The following is a 22,485-nucleotide window of genomic DNA, read 5'->3' as shown; positions in this document are numbered from 1 at the left end:
GAAGGAAGGAGGGAAGGAGGGAAGGAAGGAAGGAGGGAAGGAGGGAAGGAAGGAAGGAATAAATGTAGGAAGAAAGAGATAATGTAGCTTGTCAGTGTTCCTGTGAGACCTTTGCCATCACTGACTTTCCATTTTTCATCCTTATGCTCTCAACATGCTCAATTCAGCAAATGGTAGATGAGAGGTTGGTTTCTAAAGATGATCCACCCACATCTGAAATCCAGTTCTGCCCTTATTGACTGTACAATGTTGAGGAAACTTCCTTATCAGGTTGGGCTTCAATTTCTTAATTTACAAAATGGAACAAAAACATCTTATAATCCATAGTGGTGAAGATACATGCAGGCAATGGCAGCTTTGCAGGCATGGTTTTAACAGCACAACAGAGTTATAGCTCAAAGACATATGAGCTAACAATGAGTACTGCCTGCAGACATGCAAAAACTCATAGTGGTGTTGGTGAATAGATTTTTATCCAAGTGAATAGATTGTTATCTGTTGCGAACAGTGAGTCAGATATCACTTTGTGTTGAGCTATTAATGCTTGATGTTGTATGAATAGACTACAATTTATGTAATTGTTCAAAGTAGAAATTATATTGCCACCAAATGTGGAAGACATTTAATGAATCATTAACTTGATATATAAAACTAATATTATAAATAAAAACATGACATTTTAAGGAAGTAATTATTTTGTCTACCATATTATTAGCCTTTACAAGCACAGTGTTTCACTTGCCCAAGTGTGAAAAACGGACTACTGATATTAGTCTCCATGAATCAGCTTTGATAGGATATTATTTTACTCTGGCAAAATTCAAAGTTGCCTTGCAATGAAGACTCTCATTGGAATCTGGTATTAATGACAGGATGGGTAGCTTCACAGAATGTTTTTTGATGCTCCCATTTCATCTAGTAAGCCTGTGGTAATATCATTATCACTGACATAGCCTACTGATATACGTGTATAGCCAAATTTATAACTGTTTTAAGTCCCAGTCTCTTAAATGCCTAACAGATGATGGGTTTAATGATGAGTTCAATGAAAACAAATATTCATAAAAATCAGCCAATTTATAGAAGCAGGGTACCGAGAAATCATTTCAAATATTCTGGCTTTAATATATATATATATATATATATATATATATATATATATATATATATATATCTTCCTTTTAGATGCTTACGACATTTGAAATATCAAAGCTAAAAACATACCAATATAAATCCCATGTAAAATGTTACCCTGATACAAAATAATATTTAAATTCTGTAGCCGTGGTTAAAGTACCTAATTTTGGAAAGCTGTATATATGTTTGTGAATGAGAAATAAAATAAAATTCCAGAAGTTGAATGAGATGACAATGAACTATATATCTTTTAAAAAAATGATTGACTTGTTAATGAATTCGTTGCTTTTTAATTTCTCTCACAAAGTGTAAACCACAAACAGCTTAGAGGAGGGAAGGTACAGTTTGTTTTACAGGTCTAGAGGATTTAGGTTCATTGTGCTAGGGAAGACTTGGGAGCAGTAGTAACTTAGCAGGAACATGAGGTAGCTGGTCAAGTGGTAGCAGGCAGGAAGTAGAGAACATGGCAGAATGGAGCAATGTAACCATCCTGAAAGACCTGCCCCAAAGAACCCAGACTCAGGTTTTAGCCGCTACATGGTACAGATCAAAAACATTTGTAATTCCAGATCCAGAGGATTTGATGCCTTCTTCTGGCCTTAGGCACCAAGCATAGACATACACAGAGGTAAAATACCTGTACAGAAAATAAATTATAGATAGATAGGTAGATAGATAGATAGATAGATAGATAGATAGATAGATAGATAGATAGATAGATAGATAGATAAATTTAGTATAAATAACACTATGAAGATAAAACAAGTAAACAGGTCAGAAGAAATTCTTGGGCTATGATGGAATTGTAGATGTGACAGGAAATTTCTCTGTCTCACTTTTTTTTTTTTTTTTTTTTTTTTTTTGCACTATCAGTGACTTTGAGTTAGGCATTAAAAATTGCTATCTATAAGAAAGAGGGTCAGGAAAATCACTTCATGCTACGGGTGAGTCTCTATAAGTCTCTTTTAAAAGGCAAGTATGACTTTGATATTATGGTTGATTACCCTTAGGGAGCAAGTATTTATGAAGCTCTCAAGGTTTCAGTGGCATTGGAAAGGTTATCCTTTTTAAATGTTTTTTTTTTTTATTTGCATTCCAACTGTTGCCCTGTTTCCAGCCCCCCCCAACACAGACAGTTTTTTTTTTTTTTCCCCTCAACTCCTACCCTTTGTCTCAGAGTGGGTGTGCCCCCTTCCTTTATCCCCTCACCCTGGGACATCAAGTCTCTACAGGAGTGGGCATATCCTCTCCCACTAAGACCAGAAAAGTTAGCCCTCTGCTTCCTATGTCCCAGGTCCTTGTACCAACCCATGTATGGTCTTTGGTTGCTCACTGGGTCTCTGGGAGCTTCCAGGGCTTCAAGTGAGTTGATAATCATGGTCTTACTCTGGGGTTGTCATTCTTTTCAGCTTCTTCAATCTTCCCCTCTCTCGCATGCTTGAATGTCAGTATTAACATGTGTCTCAGTCAGCTGCTGGGTAGAGCCTCCCAGATGACAACATTCTAGGCTCCTGCCTGTAACTAAAGCATAGGATCAGTAACATGTCAGGTATTGGTGCGCACTTGTGAGGAGAATCTCGAGTTGCCCAGGTCACTGTTCAGCCATTCCTTCAGTCTCTGTTCCATTTTGTCCCTGCATTTCTTTGAAACGGGAACACTCTGAGGATTTCAGAATTTTTTTCCTGCTGAGAAATGATGAGGGCCTAACCTCTGAAAATGGCAGCAGGTAGGGATGGAGAGGTCAAAACAACCAGATGACATTTCAGAGGCTAAGTGATGGGATGAAGTGTACAGACAATTACCCAAGTGAAGAGGATTTGGAAGAAAAAAATAGAGCTCGAGCAATAGGCAAATAATAATCCTATTAGCCCAAGGTTATGCTGTCTTTTCTTGATATACTATATTCTAGTGTCCTGTCACTATATAATAATTCCCACAAATCTTTCAGCTTAAAACAACAGGTAATTTTATTTTTGTGTAAAGCCCAAACTATAGGTCAAGCCTGCCCTTCTCCTTTTCTCAGGATCGTGCAAGGCTACATGTTGGCTTGGCTACATTTCTGTTGTTTAGTTGATTTGGATGTTTGATTTTATTGAGGCATGATTTCCTACTGGCTTTGAAATCCATTGATTGAGGAATGGATTTAAACTCTGGATCCCATATCAAATATAACCTATATCACATCAGTGATATAGAACACAGAAACGAATTTGAATGCGTAGATTTTATTGATGTGATTATCCTGGTTGTATTTAATAGCTTTATTTCTTTCTTTTTCTTTTGCTGTAATAATAAAATATTCTGACAAAAACAAGTTAAGGAAGAAACAGCTTATTCTACCTCACCGTGTAAGCATAAAGTCAGTTGTTCCAGTTGAAGTCAGGTTAGCATGAATTTCAGGCTGGTCACATTGCATTTGCATTTAGGAAGCATAGATCAATGAATGCATGCTGCAATTCAGCTTTCACCACTTGGTGCATGCAGGTTATCATGTCACTTACAATGGGCAGGTCTCCCTGCTCCAGTCAATGTGATGTAAACAATTCCCACAATATATTCAAAGGTCAGACTCACAGGTGATACTAGGTTCTGTCAAGATGATTGCCTCTACTCCTCAAATATATGTGTTCCACCATTCCTGGTCAAATATATATATATATATATATATATATATATATATATATATATATGTAATATATGTAATATATGTAGTATGTATGTATGTATGTGTGTGTGTGTGTGTGTGTGTGTGTGTTTATGAATCAAAACTAGGATTTAAACAAGGGTCTTATCCATGCTAAGCGAGTACAGAATCACTGGTCTACATTCCCCTAGTCTTTTTTTTAACAAGCAACAAGCTATGCAAATACTGATATACGGATAAACATACCAACCCAGACTTAATTCATAACCTGAAAGCTCAGATTAGATAGACATATTTAGAACTTACTTGTTTGGTTATAAATTTAAATTTCTTTGAGTTGTAAGATTCAGGGTCTTGGCTTTGTGTTGTGGTAAGTGGAGAGATTCTAAGATTCTTGACTATGCTCAGGTATGGAAGAGAACTCATAAATTCTCAACAACCCCTAATATTCCCTGTCAAGTGTGCTCCACTCCTATAGAGCAGTGCAGCTCACATTGTGAAACAGTATCATCAAATGATACATTTATATACCATCACTTTCCCCAGCATCTAACAGACAAACCCAATCTCAAGTCTCTTCTACAATCAAAAAAGAAAAAAAAAAAGAAAAATAAATGTTAAAGCCTTGATCCCATCAAAGGAGGGTTCGTGAGGGTAGCCTTAGAGTTGTTTGCCCACATAATGGATAAATGAAAATAATCTGTAGGAATGGAGCCTACTATGTTACAAACTGTTGTGTATTTTATTAAAAGTAAAAAATAGAGCTTAGGCTGTGGCCCTAGCATAACCTGTGTAGTGCCATACAGGTGATTCACCAGATCCGTTTTTATTCTGCTTGCTCAATAGTTTACACAAACGTTGATGTATCTGCCTGCTGGTACTTCCTTGTGTTGACAATAAATTAATGTGATAATTAGTTCCCATTGTTTAAGTGATATTTTTTCTTTAATGAAGAACATACCTTCTAGGCTTTTGAATGGCAGCTACACCTGCATTCTTCCTTGGGCAATTTCCCTTAGTGAAACCGTGTCACAGGAAGCAGTGACACTTTCGATTTAAAGCACTGTGGTAACAGATAACAGTGACAGCATGAGATTTGAGGTCTAGAAAGAGCCTGAGGCACATAGATTATGTTTAGGCACTGACAAAACACAGACACATTATTCAGGTTTTGCCCAAGCAAGCTAATTTATTCCGAAGACATGAAGCTTTGTTTTGATAACTTCCAAGCTTGTTCTGGGCTCAGTGCTTGCTTGACTGAGAAGTGTTTCCTCCCCACTACTCCCTTTTGTCATGACAAAGGCTATTTGGGGGACTAACAAGCTGAAATCACAGAGTGAATCCTTAAGGCAATGCAATGGGCGGCAGAGTGATATACCTTGTATACACCTGTGTCAGCCCGGTGTCCATAAGCGTGTGCGTGAAGGCTAGCACGAGTGTAATAGGAACAGCAAGTCGACAGTTGGTTTAAGGGATGACAATTTAGCCCCAAATATTAGAAAACTACTCTATGGTGTCATTTTTAAAAGGATTTCTAATCCCTTTATTTAGTTTAAGGTTTTCTTTGGTAGATCCCACTTTCCTATCCACAGGGTCGGTCCATGCTGGTAAATAACCGGGAATTGTTTAAAAGTTTGATTTTGAACATACTAATTATATATCACTATAGTAACACTATGTTACAACACATTGTTTTAAAAATAGGGAATGTAATTAATATCAAAATTCTTAAGTGGCAAATAGTCCACTAAAAATAAACAAAGTCCCACCATATGGCTATAGACCTCAGTGGTTAGGAGAACCATACTCTTCCAGAGAGTCCAATACTCATGTCCTCACAAGCACTCATACACACACGACAATAAACGGATGCACATAATATATGTAAATTAACAAATAATAATGTGTTGTTTCATATCAAAACAGTAGTATCTGCATACACATTACACTTACATATACATATTCACGTAAGGTCTGCACTGACTCTAATGGGTACATGTGCAAAACGCATGTATCATTAATATGAATTACTGAGCCATTTGTAAATTACAACATTTTAAAGAGAGAAAGAAAGAGAGGGAGTTGAATTGGCTGGCATGTTTATTTTAAAAAACAGTGAATATTATTTGCTTAGAATAGAGCTATTAATGAGGAAACCATATTTAAAATATTTAAAATGTCTTCCTACAATATTATAGCATTCTCAGTTTAATATAGTCATATTCATTTTCTTATGCAAAAGCTGTGTTCAACCATAAATACACGATTACATTTTACTTAGTATAAATAAGGTTTTCTTATACTATGTAAACTACCCTTTTTCCATGGGCTGCTTATGATTTTTAATGCTTCCTAATTACATTTTATTTTAATATTGGCCAGGTGCATTCTTGTCATTATTCCAAGTTGTCTACTCCTGGTATAGGCAGTACAACTACTTGCCTTTGTTTAATTGATTCCTTATTACAAAGGCAACAGGACATGTGAATTGGCAGTTGATTTGAAATGATACACCTTTGTCATTTGGAGCAATAGAGGTCATTATGACTAAAGGATCCACAATGGCAACTGTGCATTTGGATGCTCTGATAATCGGGACAAATTAGCAGAATTCATCCTGCTTTGACATAAATCCAGGAAAGATTATGCTCCAGAAAATTCAAGTTTTTAAATGGTGAAATAAGACTGAGCTATATTCAGAGCCTGTAATTGTGTCTAGAGAGGAGGAGACTTTAGGGCTAGGCCTACAATGTATTTATTCTGCACAGATAGAAAATGGCCAAAGAGCCAATGGTCGGTGCCCACACTCCTGCTTACTAATCTAAGTAGTCTTAAAACTACCTCAAGATGGTACTCTATGGAACAAAATCTTATTTAAGAACCTTTGAGTATCAATACAAACATTCAACTGGTATTCAAACATCTGTACTGTTAGTGTTCTTATTAAAACTATCAAAAAACAACAAAAAAATGGAGTTTTCCATTTCAATGAGCTTGTTTGATCCATAGTAATTTTAAAATATCACTTTGATCAATAATATGCACAGTACCAGAGTCTTTGGGTCTACAAAATGTCAGCTGTTTAATTTTGAAAAATGGATATTGCCCTTAAAAACCTCATCTGATCAAGACTTTGCATTACCTTACACTTAGCACATGCTGCATAGGCTTAAGTCTATACAGACTTAAGAACAATGAGGATGCCCTCATTAATTATATCAAGGAGACATAAAGCTTGGTATCTTTCTATGTGATATTCAATTACAATATTTTAGGGTTTTATTGATTACTCAATTTCGGCCCCCACTGAGTATAGAAAACTACAGAAGAAAATTAAGCTATTATAAAACAGTGTTACGTTTACATTTACTCTACACACACACACACACACACACACACACACAGAGAGAGAGAGAGAGAGAGAGAGAGAGAGAGAGAGAGAGAGAGAGAGAGAGAGAAAGAGAGAGAGAGAGAGGAAAGATTACAATTTTTGCTTTAGAGTGAAGAAAAGTCAATTTTTTAAACTTTTAAATCATATTTTTACTTCATTTTTCTTGGATATTTTCTTTTATTACATTTCAAATGTTTTCTGCTTTCCAGATCTCCCCTTCAGAAGCTCCCACCCCCTCCATCCCCCACTTCCTCTATGAGGGTACTTCCCCACCTACCCACTCCCATCCTACTACTCTGGGGCATTGAACACCCTCAAGCCTGAGAGCCTCTCCTACAACTGATGTCCAACAAGGCCATCTTCTGCCACATTTGTGGCCAGCACCATGGGTTGCTCCATGTGTATTCTTGGATTGGTGGTCTAGTCCACCGGAGCTCCTGGGGGTCTGGCTTGTTGATACTGTTGCTCCCTCCACAATTGCAAAAAATTGCTGCAAGCCCCCTCAGCTTCTTCAGTTCCTTTTACAAATCCTCCACGGGGGACCCCCGAACTGAGTCCATTGGTTGGCTGAGAGCTTCCTTCTTTGTATTTGTCAGGCTCTGACAGAACCTCTCAGGAGACAGCCATATCAGGCTTCTATCAGCAAGCACTTCCTAGCATCCACAATAATGCCTAGGTTTGGTGGCTGTATATGGGATATATCCCCAGGTGTTGACAGTCTCTGGATGGACTTTCCTTCAGTCTCTGCTCTACACTTTGTCTTGACAAAATGCTCCATGCCTCCACTACCTGTAATCTCAACATTTGGAAGATGGTTCTGAGGTAGAAGCCATTTGCAAGGAAAGCTGGAGTACATGAGTCCCTGCCTACCTTGTAAGTAAAATAGAGAGATAGAGAGTCTTGACAAAAGAATGGGAAAGAAAGGAGAAGCAGAATTCTGCTACTGTAACTTTCCACAATATAGCTGAATGTGAATAACATAAAGCTTAATGAAATAAATCAGGCTTGGAAAGATACGTTTAAGTTCTAACAAGCTTGGAAAGCATTGTGGGAATGCTGGTTACCAATGCTAGAGGGCTAGAAGATACGGTGGGCATCCTGGTTACCAGCAACCTCACATTGTTTTATCAGAGAAGTGGGATAGGAGAGCATTGTGGGAATGTCGTTCAAGAACACAAGATTCCATCTGCATAGAAGCAGTAGGTAAAATTGACACAAACCCAGGAACATACCTACAGTCAGTAACTGTGCATGGTTTTCTCAAAAAATCCCTGAGTGTAAAGTATTCTGACTGCAACGTTGTAAATAGGTAAAGGGCAGTCAATGTTAATTAGCTCCAATTAACTATTGTATGATATGGACATATATAAAAGCAATACTATATACTGTATTCATTTTATTAAAACAGTTATAAATAAAACATTAAAATCATCAGGAATCCAATGAATATATCCCCAAATAAGTAAAAACAAAGCAACCCATAATCTTTATTCTGCAGAATTTCTTTTCTGCCCTTTTCTGCAAATATATAGTGAAATAAAGATTTTTAATGTCATGAATTATTATTAGTAGCAGTAGCAGTTAATATATTCATATTGTTTCACATTTGTATACCAAAGTGTTTATGTTTTTGTTGGTTAGTTTTCTGCCTTGGTGATAAAACATCAAATCAAAATCAATAGAGTAAAAGTTTACTTTGGCTTATTGTTCCAAGGCAAAGGACAGTAATGGCAGGAAAGGGATGGCAGCATGTGTTCAGAGCAAGACAATGAGGAATCACACCTTTAACTTTAACACTGAGCAGACTGGAAGCTGGATAATGCTCTAAATTATCATAGCCTGCCCCTCGCACAATGACATACCTCCTACAGCAATGCTCCAATTCCTGAAGTTTCTACAACGCCCCCCCCCCCCCAAAGTGCCACCATCTGTAGACCTGTAGATCTGTTCAAATGTATGAAGCTGTGGTGAACCTTCCTCATTCAAACCACCACCGTTTTGCTCACTAAATATACAAACTTTTACACGTTAATCATATCTCAATAGAATACTTAAAATTAAAACTTGTAATATAATATTTCAATTCAAGAGTCACATACACATTGGGTCATTAGACAGGGGGTATAGCATGTTTCTTAAAGTCATCCACTAAACTGATTGTTAAGTAAAAGACCACATCTTTTAAAAGAGAATTTCAGGGAAATCAGAATAACAGAAGAAGGTGAGTTGGTGGAAGCTTAGATTTTAAGAGTTTTCTGGAGTAAGTTTACCCTGAAGAACCTTTATGTTAACTTTGAGAATAGTGAAGAGATTTCATAAAACTCAGAAACATTAAATCATTTTTTCCTAAAAGTCATCAAAGGTTTTAAAGTCAGAAATTTTCAAACATACCAATACTGCAAGATAGCGAGAAACTGGCCAAGAAATTTTCTTAAGTTTTTTTTTTTTTTTTTTAATTGACAGAGTTGCATGGATACAGTATCAGTAGTTTCATTATACCCAGCGAACCTTCAAAACAGTTAAATCAAATTTTAATTATTGTGTGAACTTATGTCTTAAAGACCTACATTTCCTAGAATATATGGTATGTATTATATTCTCCTTGAAAAATTTCTTTAATTCTATTCAATGGTGGAGTTATATATTTAGTCAACCTATGCAATGAATACTTGCTAGAATGCTTCCTTAATAGCATATTTTTTTGTAACCAGGAAAGCTGGTGGTTGCTCACCTCACATGGCATGTTAAGAGGAACAAAAAATGTTATCTAACAGTTATTTAGGGCAATATAATTTCACAAATAGTGGATTCCACAGTTATTGGGGATGCAATATAGTTCAAGTACCTAATGTACTAACTCACTTATTATTCTCATCCATCTCTTTAGATAAGTAATTTAATATGTTCTTATGAATAAAAGAAGTTGGAATACACTAATCATTAGAAATTTCCCAAAAGCCATTCAGAGTAGCTGATAGCATATTCAGAATTCAAATTCAATAAGAGTAGATGCAAATTCTCTGCTCAAAAATCACATCGTGCTATGAAATAGCAGGGAGGAAGCTTCAAGAAGACATAGTAAAATACTAAAAGACATTCCCAATCAGAAGGAAGGATGCATTTATTAGAAGTAGTTTTTAAAATGAAACCTAGAGAGATTTGAAAATGGCCAGGGAAGGGGTTGAGTAAAGATAGTTTTAAAAAACAACATTCCCAGTAAGGACCTTACAATTAGGGTAGCATTTTCAGCAAAAAAAAAAAAAAAAAGGAGCAAAAATTACCTGTGATTAGATTAACAGTGCCCTTTAGTTTGAGACAGTAAGAGTAATACAATTGATAACCGAAAGACAAAGGGAAGTCAATTATGTAGACGTAAGACCTGGTTAATATCTTACAGTAAAATTTTATGTCTTAGATATAGAAAATGGATGTGAAGGGCAAGAATAAAGCACAACTAGACTACATAAGTAAACCAAAACATACCCAGTTGCTTGGAGTGGGCACAACAGTGAAGTTGGAAACACATAGATGAGTTCAAGGATGCATCTGGGTGGTTAGAAAAAAGAATCATCTCCAAACAGAGGACACTGGTTTCTGAGCTGGGATTTCTGGACTAAAACATTTTTGTCTGATTGATTGATTGATGGATGGATGGATGGATGGATGGATGGATGGATGGATGGATTTGTAGATTCAAGGTCTAATGACATATTTGTTACACTTGAAGAGTTATTTTTGACCAGACTCAGACTTTGAAGATCTCAGTGAGGACAAACTATGACTCTATACAAGCTGTTCCTATCATATTCTTGGTTTCCTTCATTCTCTTAGGCAAAAGCTTAGCATAGAACACAAACACGGAGTAACATGGTGTTGAATTTTGTGGACTTTGTTGTCGGGTCTTTTGCCTTCTTGTTTAAAGATGGGCTGACACGTTGACAGATGTCATATACTTTAGAAAGACTGAAAAGCTTCCAGATTCTCCTAAATCTTTTGGGACTTAGACACTGAGATACAGTCGTATCTGACAGTTCAGGACTATCTTTCTCTAATTTTGTTCACAATAACTAAGTTGAGAATCCTGAGATTGGCATCTACAGTGCATCCTGAAACAGACTTGTGTTTCTCTCCGGTTATCTTTGGTCTATAAAACAGCAGTGTCACTATGCCATGGTCCAAGACACCTTTTATTCATGGGAAAATCCTGTTAGTGGTTTCTACCACTTATTAGTACCACAAATCTGTGTTTTGGCCAGTTTACATCAACCTGACAGAAGCTACAGTCCTTAGAGAGGAAGGAGCTTCTATAGAGTTACATAAGAGAGCAGACTGAACAAGCTGTGTTCCACGGCTAATTAGGTTCTAACATCTGGTGGCCGGGAAGGAGATACTCAGTTTTATCTTGACATGGCTGATAATCTATGAGGAGCCTCCCTGCCTCCCAAAAAGAGTCTTAAGTTTTACTGCATAATATCCTAATCATAATTATCTGGAATTATGGGATTTTCTTTCAAAACAAAAAATATTTCTATATTGAAAAGGATTTTTTGTTAGAATAGCTTATTAAGTGGTTCAAACATAGAACAGAACATAAATGACTATGAACATGGACTTACCAGCAGAATACATGTGAGAGTGCTCAGGGAACTGTTGTTGAAGGTGAAGAGCAGAAGTTATGAATCCATTTCAAAAATATTCCCAACCTACACAGATATGCTTGGCTGATGAGAGTAAAACCTGTATGTATTCCAGGAGAAAGACTAGCAAAGCTGCTAATTCTCATGTTTCCTCTTTCATTAAGTCACTCATACAACAAATGATTTTACATGGTTTTGTACAGGTTTAGTATAATACTAGACACAGGGAATGGACTGAGCAAGAATGGCTTACATCTTCAGAAAAGCTCAGCTCCATTGTTTTAATGAAACTGCTTCTATCAGTCTGTAGGCTCATATATGGTTTCTTTTTTTGTGGTTTTGTGGTTGTTGTTTTTGTTGTTGTTTTGTTGTTGAAATGTGGTTCAACTGTGCAGTTATTAGGTTGCTATCACTGGTTTCATTTGGTTAGGAAAAAGAGCAGTAGTTAATAACTTAAGTTATAGAGACCACTGTTTTGTTTCAAGCCTTGGTCTGTTACTTGCTCAGTAAATCTGTCTATACCTTAGTTAGAAGTTGTGCTGTGCCCCTCTGTGCTAATGGTGACAATAAAAAAGTGTCTTTGCATTGATCTGAGAATTAACTGGACAATTGATGTGTTAAGAAGAGTGCTTGGCATATAGAAATTATTCAGTAATTATTATGTAACTAGAGGGTTTGAAAATGTGTGTGTGTCAGAGTTCATAATATGGAGATATATTCTTTAAATATATTTAATCCCAGACAAAACATGTAGGTTAATGGCTAAACATTATAGTTGTAGTAGAAGTTCAACTCTCAAAAGTTTAAGCAGAATAAAAAGTTTTAACTTGACTGACCTAATAAAAAGACACCAGTGCATTGTATCCCATTCTAGGGTTTTGAAAGATTAAAGAAAATAAAAATGTAGATATCCTTAGCAGGTGTATCTCTAAGAAAGTCATGAACAAAGAAAGTGGGTGCCACAAAGCAATCTGGAGTGAAGTCCTCGTCGCTCAGCTGGGAGTCCCAAAACAAAGCAGTTAAAAACCAGGCAACTTGAAATAAAGAAGAATAAAAAGTAACTGTTTGAGGTTTTCCTTTTTTCTACTTAAGAACAGGCAGTGTGAGTTTCATACTAAAGTAGAACTGGGTATAGTAAAGGTCCAAGAGTCTCTTTCAATATGGCTTCTGGCAATGTGCTTTAAGTGGAATCTATAGACAGGATTAATCAGTACTGTCACTGGACTTTTCTAAACTAAATGTTTGCTTTCAGTATTAAAATTTCTAGTGAGTAAGTCAGTCAAAAACTGTGAATGTATTTTTCTCTCTATCTTTCTTTTGTTCTATTGCTGTAGATAACTAGTTATAGTTGGTTTGGTATGTTACAGATAGTTTTATAATTTAATTTTTTTAGTATTAAACTCTTAATTTGTAATATTGGTTGAGGATTACATAGATGTTTGACTTACTAGCATTAAGAAGGATGAAATAGTATATTCAGTTTTATCTATCTTAATGAAAAATAATTGTGAATATTTGCATTCTGAGGAAATATTGCTTCAATGATATCGATTTGCTAAACATATTAATTAAAAATTTTAATATTATGTGAATGTTACCTGTTTAAAATACTAGATTTTATGAATTTTCTAGGTTAGTATTAAATAGGTAACTTGACTGCTTTACATATTAATAATTATTCTTTTAAGAATGTATCAAAGCACCAAACCTACGAAAGGAAAAGCTTTCATTCAGAATTTCCTCCTATTTAAAAACTGTGAAACATTGTAATAAAACATGAAATCCTCTGTTTCTGGACTACTGCACTGATTGTAGTTTTCAAATTTGGTGAAGCACCATTACATTAAATTTGCTATTTATTCTTAATAGTTCCTTTACCATAGATACCTACCTCCAGTACTCTGGAGATGGTATTGACTGCAGGATATATGATCTTGAGACAATTATGGTATAACCTTATGTGTCCCTGATAGGTAAGATGATCCCAAGTATTTCCTATGACAAATTTGTATTGAATAAATTAAATAATGTTTTAATTCATTTGTATTTTATTGAGTTTGAATTCATGTGTGTTGTTTGTGTGTGTGTGTGCAAGTAGCATGCTGTGGTCCATGTGTGGAGATTAGAAGACAACCTGATGGAGTCAGTTTTCTCTCTCCATCACATGAATCCTGAGGGCTAACTCAGGTCATCGGGCTTGGTGTCAGATGCCTTCACCCACTGAGACATTGCTGTCCTTGAAGTACTGTTTTTAAAGCAGTAGGAAGCATGTCTACCTTTATAGTGTCCATCATTTCTCTTTTCCAAATTACCGAGGGGCTTAAAAGATAACAAATAAAAGTGGAGATGATGTAGTAGATGCCATCTAACCACTCATCTGTTGGTGAGTGGGATATATATCCCAATGTAGAGTGCACACCAATGAAGGGTATACACCAATGTAGGGTACACCACCAATGTCCAGCGCATCCAACTGTAGTGAGCACCTCTTCTCTCAGCAGATATTGAAGTTCTCTACTGTCAGTGCACCTCCCCTAGTGATGCTATGACCAGTAAGATGCTCCTCAGATACCCATGTGTGTAATTTTCCTCCTTTATCTCAGGAATGCACTACTCACATCTCTTTTCCATAATCATCTCATCTCTGCAACAAAATGTCAAATTTTCTACTTATGTCCTACAATAGAATATATATATATATATATATATATATATATATATATATATATNTNTGTGTGTGTGTGTGTGTGTGTGTGTGTGTGTGTGTGTGTGTGTGTGTGTGTGTGTGAATATAAATAGGGCAAGGAAAGGTAATTTCTCACCTTTAAAAAGAAGAGGCAAGAGTTGATTTTTGCTATGAAAATTTTTTCCAGCTTTTTAAAGTTCAGCATTCATTCAATTTTTCCTTCTGAATCACATGCAAATATATAGATAAAATTCATAACCATGGGCTCTTTATCTGAAGACATTAAAATGTAAGACATGTTTTTCTCTTAAAAGGAAAAGGGAGGTTTTTATTGTTCATTTCTTTTTAAATATTCCTGAATATAATACCATAAACCTAAAAGATTCATTTACTACATTTTGAGTAATGTTACATTTGGCTTATCTGTAATCATCACTCTATACATTATCCTTAAAACTAAGTAAAATATTAGTTTTGATTGTATAAATCTAACTGTACAACTCTAGCCTCTTAAATAGTCTTTTTTGTTTGTTTGTTTGTTTTTAAGTAACCAAGTCTGAGTTGGCTACAGTTTAAAACTATTAATTCTTCAAATATTTTCTCAGAACCATACTCTCAGTCCTTTTAAACATTATTTATTGTAATCACTATAGCATGACAATGACTGAAATTGGCTGTCAACAGTTTCTTATATTAGTGATTAACTCATGTACGGTTTGGTTGGCCATGCTGAATATTTGCACATGTTTCATTTTATATATGGGTTGGAGATATTTTCTGACTCTTAAATCCCCAGTTTTTTTCTTTCTAGCTGTTATCATTCACCTGGAATTGTTTATTTCTGTCAGAATTCAAAAGGTATAATTCTGTTCAGTTTTATGGTGGCTCTTAGACCAACAGTTAAACTGTACCCACCAATTCTTATGAAACTGGATTGTCATATTTTCCCTGAAAGTATACATATTTGATTGCCACCATCCTTCTCCCTTAAAATCATTTTAGGGGCTGGAGAGATGGCCCAGAAGTTAAGAGCACCAATTTTGCTCTTCCAGATGTCCTGAGTTCAATTTCTCACAACCATTGGGATTGGATGCCCTCCTCTAGTGTGTCTTCAGAAGCAACACTGTATTCACATACATACAACAAATAAATAAATCTTTTTAAAAATTTTTTATTAGATATTTTCCTCCCCCCACCCCTGCTCCCCTACCCACCCACTCCCACTTCTTGGCCCTGGCGTTCCCCTGTATTGGGGCATATAAAGTTTGCAAGACCTAGGGGCCTCTCTTCCCAATGATGGCTGACTAGGCCATCTTCTGCTACTTATGCAGGTAGAGACGCGAGCTCTGGGGGGTACTGGTTAGTTCATATTGTTGTTCAATCTCATTTTAGTCGGAAAGACCTAATGTGTGCTTGACTTGAGAAAGTACTGCCTACTGGATGGGCTTCTCATCCTGCACATTATTCTGTAATGCAGACTGATGCAACATCACTGAAAGCTTTGGTTTACTGCTCAGGAATCATAGTTCAGAATGAGTTTCCTTACAGAGTACATCGTCAGCCCATTGAAAAACCTAAGGGATCTCTGCTGAGACTCCTCAGCGGACACGGAGGAATTATGCCTCAAACCCCCTCGCTTTTGTTTAGATCTTGGCAACATATTTTATCCAGTTTTTTTTTCCTTTTTCTTCTAAACTTTAGAGGCTGCCAACTTAAGTTTAATGCCTGTAGTCTCATTGCTTCCTTTGCATTTATATTTTTATTATATTGTATTTTATTACCATTGTTTATTTTTACATCCATCAAGCAATAATGCCTCTAAATTAGAACAATTGCTTACTAAAAAATTGAGACATAATAAAAGTTGTGAATATTAATACATATTCCTTCTACCATAAAGATGTCAAATGTGGAATATTTTAATTTTATTTTTGACAAGATTTAACTATGTATCACAGCTTGCCTCACAAACATCTTTCCTTACCCATCTCAGTGTTGTATATTAAATTTGCGTGATACCTCATGTAGTTCTGTGATCTCTAAATACGATCACATGCTAAAGTTTTTGTCTTTTGGAACATGCAAACTGCAGCTTAGAGTTTTTGTGCTGAGATATGTCACATAGAAGACATGATAGTTGTTGGCAAAACGTCATTGTGCACACATATTGTTTTTAGAAGAAATTGCCATACAAACTGAGTTTCTCAGGCTTTTACAATTAGTTTTACTTACAATCTCTCCAGTAACCAGTCACCCACGTGAATGCTAGAGATTGGGTGTTTTCCTTATTGATATTCATCTTATTTTTGGGACAGTGTCTCTCATAGAACCTTGCTTGAGCTTGTTATTTTGACCAATACCTGCACAACCAGCAAATAAAATGGATCCAACTGCTTCCCCATTCCCTGCTGCCAGCACTGAAGTCACAGATAGGAGATACCCAACACCTCTCTTTTACATGGGTCGTCGTGATCATAATTGAGTCTTACAATTTGTAAAGAAAGTACTTTACCAACTGAGAATGTTGCCATTCCTACAAATAGTGTTTAAGTGAGTGGAAGTACAGAAGAACACCAGGCAACAGCAAAACCCCATGCTTCTTAATTAGCTCTTTAATTTGCTTTTAGCAAGTAGTTTTTAAGTGGTTGCTCCTTTAGAAAATTAAAATCTGAATTTGAATTATTACTGGAGTCTTATTGCAGATTACTGTCTTCTATTTTATCCTAATAATTCTACTTATTTGACATTCTATAATTTCCTATAGGAAATTTATAAATGAAGGGACTGAGAACTATATGTTTTGATAAGCAGATTGCTAGGTATCTATCAGCAAGTAAATTAAGTCTCAGAAAGATGACTGTTATTTTCATATCTTACACATCTTCTACATAGAAATTATGGGACATAAATGAAAAATCTTGATAAAAGCCAAGTTAAAATAATTACTTTAAAAAATACATAAATAGACAAAGCTCTCTAGATCATGGAGAAAAATATTTATGCAGTAACTTGTGATGAGTAAGAAAACACTTTGGTAACAAATTTTTGTTTTCATAATAAAATAATATGTAATTGAATGTGGGATTTCCTTGTAGTACTTTATAATCTGGACCCTATTTTCATGTCTTGGAAGTCTTAGACAGGCACAATTTCCAATGCAGCTTAACAAAAGCCATAATAAGAGCAATATACTGGAAAGCACTTTTTAAGTTGACAGTGTGTAGTGATAATAAAATTTTATGGTTAATCACCATAGATACATATATTACTCTGAATATTCTTTCACTTTCCTTTTATTTACAGGAATTGGAGAGTGACACAGGAAGACAGCATCATGAGTTCTTGGGGCTTCTAAGCTACTCTGGATTTTTAACATACGAGGTAAACACTGAGTTTATTTTTATTGTGTTTATAGAGTGACTGTAAATAACATCATAAAACTTGTGAAACTATACTTAGATTCTGTTCATATTTGCTTCATGTACTATATGAACATTTTAGCATATTCTTTTTATTTTTCAATTATTTATATTATTTTGTTAAGTATTGTATGTTGTATGTGGCTCTTTTTTATTTTTTATTATATATTTTGTATGCACATCTTCTGACCTACCCTCTGACTATGTGGGATCTGGGAACTGAACTTAAATAATCTAATTGGATGACAAGTGTCTTTAATTATACTAATCGATTAGTGCCACTCCAAACTCTCACCAGTGGCATTTCTTTTTGAAGTAGATGGTTATTAATATAGAGTTCTACAATTGGTCAAGGTGCAAAAATTGAGAGACTAGGAAATGTCCAGCTCTAACTGACTCTATCGGACCTTTACCCCAAGTCTCCCAGGTCATTCTGAAGAAGACAGGGAGATTATAAGAGTCAGAAGTAGTCAGTGTCTAAAATGAAACATTTGTTGGACATGAGACACAGCTGCACATATCAAGTCCTGTCCACTGTCACTGCAGGCACATAGCCTTCAATTGTAACAAACCAACTGACAGCATAGATGGGGGATGGTTCATGAAGTCCAATCACTAGCTGAGTGGGTGTTGGCAATTGATTTCTAGGGCAGTAAGAGCCAGTTCTCTTCAAGCATACAGATACGTAAAGACTGCTTATAAATTGACCCATTCCCATGCACATGGAGGCAGCACTAGTGGACTTGAAGAAGTTTAAAATATCTCTGTCTCTTCTCTCTTCTCTCTCTCTCTCTCTCTCTCTCTCTCTCTCTCTCTCTCTCTCTCTCACACACACACACACACACACACACACACACACAAAGAGAAGAGACAGAGACACAGGGACACAGAGAGACAGAGAGCACATGAATAAGAGACAGGGAGTTGCAGGGGAGGGAATTGGAAGAATTTGATCAAATTCAATCAAATGTATGTATGTAGAAGAATGTTGTATGTCTGAAGCTGTACCTTTATGAATGTTCATGGTTTGTTTAATGATATAGTAAGTGTACAGGGTCCTGAAGGGTAAATAAATTTAAAACCATGTAACTTCTGCTTCTTCTGTCATTAGTCCTAGCAACAATTTCTTCAGTATTCTGTGTATGTGTAATGTGGGTAACCTTCCTTTGCAGCTCGTGCCCACATTTCTAGCTCTTCTGTCTCTTTTTATGATGTTTCTTCTGAACCAAAATTTATATATGAACGTTTGTGCTTCTCCTCCCTGGTCTGATGCTGGAACGAAACATTGGTCACCTTTGCTTTAATCTGTACACTGAAACACAGAGAAAAGAATACGGAAATAAGGATTGGTGAGGACATAAGGATTAGCTAGCATCTGTTATGAATACTGTGGTGAATACCTGTAAGCCTACCACTCAAGAAGCTGAGATGAAAGTACTGTGAGTTCACAATCAGCAAGTACTATACCAGTAAAATTTGAGCCAGAAACCTGAAAAGTAAAGATAAAATTAAATTTAAACAAAAAATGTGCCTCATTTAACTTATAGGCAAGTGAATGAGACCCTAAACGTTTTTTCCTGGTAAAAAACAAATTACAGGACTTACAGAAAATTCTTTATATAAAAAAAAAGTCTTTTCAAAAAAGATAGACCTCTTTCTACCCTACAGCATATACCTCAGATTAATAATAGTATTAAAGAAAGGGTGGTTTATATGTAAATGGCCTGCCTACTTCAAATTGTGAAAACATACATATACACATATTCATATCAGTATAGAAGAATAAGTTGTGATCCATAGAAAAGATGGTGTGTCTGAACAGATATACAGATCTAAATAAGAAAAAGAAGGAAGAAAATTAAAGAAGGAGGAAATATTGGAAGGAGGGAGGGAAAAACTGGAAAGAAAGAACTAGTAAGGAAATATTTAAAAATAAATTTATGTCCAGGAGTAAAACATGAATACGTGGATTAAAAAAAAATGTATTGGATTAGCTGTAACAAATATAAAGATATCGTTGACAAAATTCTAGTCTCACAGTGCCTAAATGTAGGCTTCACACCAGGGCATACAGCTCGTATCTTACAGTGCTGTCCATTCTGTTATCTTGAATCCAGTAATATCATTGATGGGGAAGCTGTTAATTTGTCCTACCGAAACTGTCCGTTAAAAAGGGAACTTTCAGGATAGCATTTGAAATGTAAATGAAGAAAATATCTAATAAAAAATGTTCTTCAAATCAAAAAGGAATATTTTATGGCACTTAAAATTTAATAAATTTGAAATTATTCACAGAGACTATGTAATGTAATTGTTTCTTAGGATATCTCTTAGCCTCCTTTCACAGTCTGTACTGTGGGTTTTAGTAATCTGGATGAATGAACCTCTTCTTGCTTGAATTTATGGAAACTCAAAAGTTATCTCTGATTCTAAAAACAAAAAAACCACTGTTTCACATGTGCCTTGATAGCACACTTTTATAAGCATATTACATTTTGACGTGCTAAAAGTGAAATGCAAATTATTACTTTGTGAAATTATTGGAAGTTATTTTGAACATTAAAATTCCATTTGCTTGTGAAGGGGTGTTTGAAAAATATCAAATCCTTATGCAAATCCTTTCTACACTGACAACTTCTATTTTAATAAAACCTTACATCAACGGAAAAAATGAAAAGATAAATCCTATATCTTCTGACTTATTCTAACATTACATTCATTTAACTTTCACCCTCAGTCTATGGTGCAAAAGTTGTCCTGTAGATAGATATATCCAATGGCCTTGATATTCCGCAATCAGTTCATCTCTGTATTTTGACCAGTTGTGGAATTTTGTGATTATTTCTGTATGCTGCACAAAGAAGCTTCTTTCGTGATGTGTGAGAGATCTTAATCTGTGGTTACAGATTGAGTTTTAGAATGCAAGAGGGAATCATGTTAGCCTATGACCATAGTAGGTATTTCTCTAAATCCCATGATGACTTCACTATATGATATAGTTGGCTTGGTTTCTGGTAACAAGCGTGATTTCCTTCCTGTCGAGTGGGTCTTAAATTCAAATAGAGAGCCATTAGTTACTGCCAAGATACACGAGTATCACTATTACGCCTTTAATAACATCGTGTTGTGCTAGAACTTCTTATTCATAGGTGTCACAACTGGGTAGGAATCTACAATGCTTCCCCAACAAAAACATGTATTAGGTATTGTGCGGATTTCTGAGTTCGAGGCCAGCCTGGTCTACAAAGTGAGTTCCAGGACAGCCAAGGCTATACAGAGAAAACTTGTCTCAAAAAACAAACAAACAAACAAAAAAAAGGTATTGTAAAAGGCATATGCACAGAAGGAAGCTTTCAAGTCTACGTCAATTAAACAGTGTTTCTACCAGAAATCTACCAGCAGTTTTTAAAGCTATTTTTTCTTTCATTTTAAAATTTTTTATTAGATGATTTCTTCATTTACATTTCCAATGCTATCCCCTTTCCTTGTTTCCTCTCCAAAAATCCCCTATAACCTCCCCCTTTTCTTGCTCCCCAACCCACCCACTCCCACTTCCTGGCCCTGGCATCCCTCTATACTGGGGCATAGAATCTTTGCAAGACCAAGGGCCTCTCCTCCCATTCATGGCCAATTAGGCCATCCTCTGTTAAGTATGCAGCTAAAAACATGAGTCCCACCATGTGTTTTCTTTGGTTTTTGGTTTAGTCCCAGAGAGCTCTGGGGTTACTGGTTAGTTCATATTGTTTTTCTTCCTATAGGGCTTCCAACCCCTTCAGCTCCTTGAGTACTTTCTCAAGCTCCTTCATTGGGGACCCTGTGTTCCATCCAATAGATGACTATGAGCATCCACTGAAATATTTTTTTTAAAACTGGTGTAAGTGTGTGTAAGAGAAAAATTCTACCTAATAAACTTACATTTGTTTGGGAAAAATTCCAGAGCAGAAACAATAGCAAAGCAATGTGAATTTTCAAATGACTACATTTACTTGTTTGTATAACACTGGACTCTAAACTATTTGAGATGATGGAAATTCTCTGTAAATACGTTAAAAATCAAGTTAGAGGTGCTCAAAATGTGTATCTGTGTCTCTAAAGCAGGCTCAGAATGTTTGAGTATAGTAGAACCCAGTATTGAACTACTTTTTTTTTTTTTTTTTTGGTTGGCTGGTCGGTTGCTTTTGATTTTAAAATAGAATTACAGGGGCTTATTCTACTAACAAAACATAGAAAGAATAAGAATATATCTGACATAGAATGTATACATACTACATAAAGCTGAAATGTAAGAACTACATAAAGTGCTGTTACAGAGGAGATTTATTTTGAAACAATACGTCAATATGTTGCCAAGCTGGAGGGTACTCCTAAAGGCTGCTACTACAAGTATTTGTCATCTTGCTGGTGCTTGCAGCTGCTGGTTCGATGTGCTTAGCTAGCCAACTGCTTCACACAGTGGATTTGCCTACTCATATCTAGTTGATCTGTCATTGTTTCATGGTTTTCTTTGCAGAGAAGGAATGTTTACATTCGTCCCTAGATCATTTCATTTAATGCCATTATGATCTTTGAAA

General features: G+C 35.8%; 1 protein-coding gene across 3 annotated transcripts in view; it reads left to right on the top strand.

Moving 5' to 3' along the window:
* Nucleotides 1-22,485, top strand: part of Lingo2 (leucine rich repeat and Ig domain containing 2) — a 1,146,745-nt gene that overhangs the window by 461,875 nt on the left and 662,385 nt on the right. For all 3 annotated transcript variants that reach the window (XM_029533363.1, XM_021222170.2, XM_029533362.1), the window contains exon 3: nucleotides 17,799-17,876. The gene's annotated coding sequence lies outside the window, so the exon portion shown is untranslated. The remainder of the gene's footprint in view (nucleotides 1-17,798; nucleotides 17,877-22,485) is intronic.

The sequence above is a fragment of the Mus pahari genome, chromosome 22 (assembly GCF_900095145.1).
Source record: "Mus pahari chromosome 22, PAHARI_EIJ_v1.1, whole genome shotgun sequence".
In the NCBI taxonomy this organism is placed as follows: Eukaryota; Metazoa; Chordata; class Mammalia; order Rodentia; family Muridae; genus Mus; species Mus pahari.
Note: the sequence above shows the minus strand (reverse complement) of the source record. Positions and strands in the feature narration are given on the sequence as shown.